Genomic DNA, 3,562 nt, shown 5'->3' on the forward strand with positions numbered 1-3,562 from the left:
TGAAATTTGATATCAATAACAAATTTAGAAAATTAAATGCATGGACATTAAAGATCAAATTCCTACACAAAGAAAAAACTTTTACAAGAGAAAGTAGAAAATATTTAGAGATAAATAAAAATGAAAACTATATAATAACTAAACACCTATGTTAAAAAGTGGAAAAGTAAATAGACAATAACATCCCACGTTAAGAAATTGGAAAAAAGAAAAGCAAACTAAGCCCAAAGCAAGCAGAAGGAAGGAAATAAAGATTAGACCAAAAATACGTCAAATGGAGAATATTAAAACTGCAGAGAAAAGGAAACCGAATGTTAGTTTTTTGAAAAAATTAGACTGATTAAGGAAAAAGAACACTCAATTACTAATATTAGGAGTGAGACAGGAGGCAGCACGACCAGACACAGAAATAGAAAGAACTGTGAGGGGGCCTGTGAGCAACTGCATGTCAACGAATTAGATAAGAAACATGAGATGAGCTAATTCCAGGAAAGAAAGCAGTGAAACGACTCAAGAAACAGACAAGCTGCGCACACCTGTAGAGAGAGCGAGCCAGTAATCAAAAGTCTCACAAAGCAAAGTCCAGGGCCACTGGCTTCACTCATGAAGTTCTATCAAATCAGTGCCTTCACAGAAATAGACGGAGTGCTTTCTAACATTCTGTGTGGTCTGTATTTCCCTAATACCAAAAACGCACAGATACCACAGCAAAAGGAAACTATAGATCAATATTCCTTATTAATACAAGCATAAAAACTCTCTACAAAATAATCCAGCACCATATAAAAATTTTACATCATGACCAAGTGGGATTTATGCTATGAATGCAAGGTTAGTTCAAAGTTAGTTCCTAGATGGCTTTGCTAACCAAAACAATGAATGTACTATGCAATATTTACACTGTGTATGATACGGTGTAACACACAATATTGGTAAAATAAGGATAGAACCCTGTGAGCATCTCAGATGGAGACACTGCACTTGAAAACCCTAACAGCCCTTGTAACGGAAACACCCAACAAACAGGACAGAAGGGGTTTCTTCAACTTGATAAAGGTCATCTCTGGAAACCCCACAGCTAAACTCAAACTGAGCAGTGTGAAAGCTTTCACCCTAAAATCAGGGACAAGAGAAAGATGCTTGTTCTTACCACATCCATTCAACATTGTATTAAAAGTTCTAACCAGGACAATTAAACATAAGAGAAATTATTACTCAGCTAGAAAAAAATAATGAAATCTCGCCACTTGTGACAACATGGATAAACCCCGAGGGCACTGCGTGATGTCAGAGAAGGACAAATGCCCTATGGTCTCCCAAGCACGTGAGATTCAAAAGAAAACCACAAAGCTCACGGACACAGAGTGGTGGTTTCCAGAAGGTGGGGGGATGGGAGGAGTGGTCAAAACGGATGAAAGGGGGTCGAGAAGTATAAACTTCCAGTTACAAAATGAGTAAGTCATGGGAATGTGGTGTACAGCATGGCAAATATAGTTAATACTGTGTTGTATGTTTGAAAGTTGCCAAGAGAGTAGAGAAGGTTGCAAGATACAAAATCAAGACAAAAAATCACTTGCATTTCTATACATTAGCAATAAACAGTCTGAAGATGAGATTAAGAAGGCAATTCCATTTATAATAGAATCAAAAAGAATAAAATTACTAGGAATAAATTAGCCAAAGAACTGCAAGACGTGTGCACTGGAAACAGAACACTGCTGTAAGAAATTAAAGGCACCTAAATAAATTAAAAGACATTCATAGGGACTGGAAGACCTAACATTGTTAAACTGGCAAAACTAAATTCATCTACAGATTCAGTGAAATCCCTATCAAAATTCCAACTGCTTTTTTTTTTTTTTGCAGAAATAGATAAGCCAGTCCTATATGAAAATGCAACGGATCCAAGTTAGGCAATTCAATCTTGAAAGTGAAGACAAAGTTGGAAGGCTCACACTTTCCAGTTTCAAAGCTTACTGCAGAGCTACCACGATCAAGACGAGGCTCTCTCATCCCCCGTCCCAGGGCTGCCTGCAGAGGGCTGTATGCGTGGGAGAGGCTGTGCCCGTGATAGGGAGTCAGAACGGTAGACTCTGTGTATGCGTTTGTCTGCTGTAAATTTTTATATATATCACACTTACTGCAAGTGTACAGCTCATTTCTGTTGTAAAACATCATTAAACCATTTTCCAAGTGTAAAGAGAAAATGGTTGTGTCATACTGGCATAAAGAAAGACATATGGATCAATGGAACCAAACAGAGAATACAGAAATACATCTATAATCAGTTGATTGTCAACAAGGATGCCAAGATCATTCAATGGGGAAAGAAGTCTTTTTACCAAATGATTCTGGGACAACTGGATATTTCATGCAAAGGCATCAAGTTGGACTCCCCAAAAACAAAACCCAAAATGGATCAAAAGAACTAGACTGAAGCCCCACAAATATAAAACTTTCAGAGAAGACATAACTCACGGTCCCGAACTAGGCGGTGATTTGTAAGATACGACACTAAAAGCACAACCAAAGGAAAAAATAAATTGGACTTCATACAAAAGTTTAAACTTTGTATTTTAAAGAACACTACCAAGAAAGTGGAAAAGACAGCTCACGGAATGGAGAAAGTATTCACAATATATATATGTGATGAGGGTCTAGTCCCAGAATATATAAAAAAACTCTTAGAATTCAACAGCAAAAAGACAATGTCATTTAAAAACACACAAAGGATCTGAACAGACATTCTCCCACAATATACCGACGGTCAGTAAGTGCATGAGAAGATACTCAATAGGCCATTCATCACTGTTGTTCAGTCGCTAAGCCGTGTCTCGTTTGCGACTCCAGGGACTGCAGGCCCACAGCTCCTCTGTCTGTGGGATTTCCCAGTCAAGAACACTGGAGTGGGTTGCCATTTCCTCCCCCAAGGGGATCTTCCCAACCCAGAAACTGAACCTGTATCTCCTGCATTGACAGGTGGATCCTTTACCACTGAGCCATCAGGGAAGCCCCCATTAATCGTTATGGAAGTGCAATCAAATCCATAATGACACACACTTCACAACACTAGAATGGCTATAAGGGGAAAAAATGGAAGATAACAAACGCTGATGAAAACGTAGAAAAACTGGGAGCCTGTATTGCTAGTAGGGATATAAGCTGGTGCACCCACCGTGGGAAACAGCCCAGCAGTTTCACAAAATGTTAAACACAGAGCCACTGCATGATGCCGCGATCCCACCCCTAATTACATACCCGGGAGAACGGAAAACAAGCGCTCACGTGTTTGTGCACAAACATTCGCATTGCTGTTGGTGGCGGTCAAAAACCGTAGAAACAACCCGTTTGTCCATCAGCGGATGAGTGGGTACACAAAGCACGGAGTGTCCAAGTCATGGGATGTTATTTGGGAATAGAAAGGAAGGGAGGACTGATGCATTAGCTGCCAAAACATTATGCCAAGTGGAAGCAGCAGGCACAGAAGGCCACGCGTTACTATGACTCCATTCAGATGCGAGGCCAGGATAGACAAGGCCACAGAGACATAAAGGAGACTAGC

This window comes from Bison bison, unplaced genomic scaffold (assembly GCF_000754665.1).
Source record: "Bison bison bison isolate TAMUID 2011002044 unplaced genomic scaffold, Bison_UMD1.0 scf7180017864053, whole genome shotgun sequence".
In the NCBI taxonomy this organism is placed as follows: Eukaryota; Metazoa; Chordata; class Mammalia; order Artiodactyla; family Bovidae; genus Bison; species Bison bison.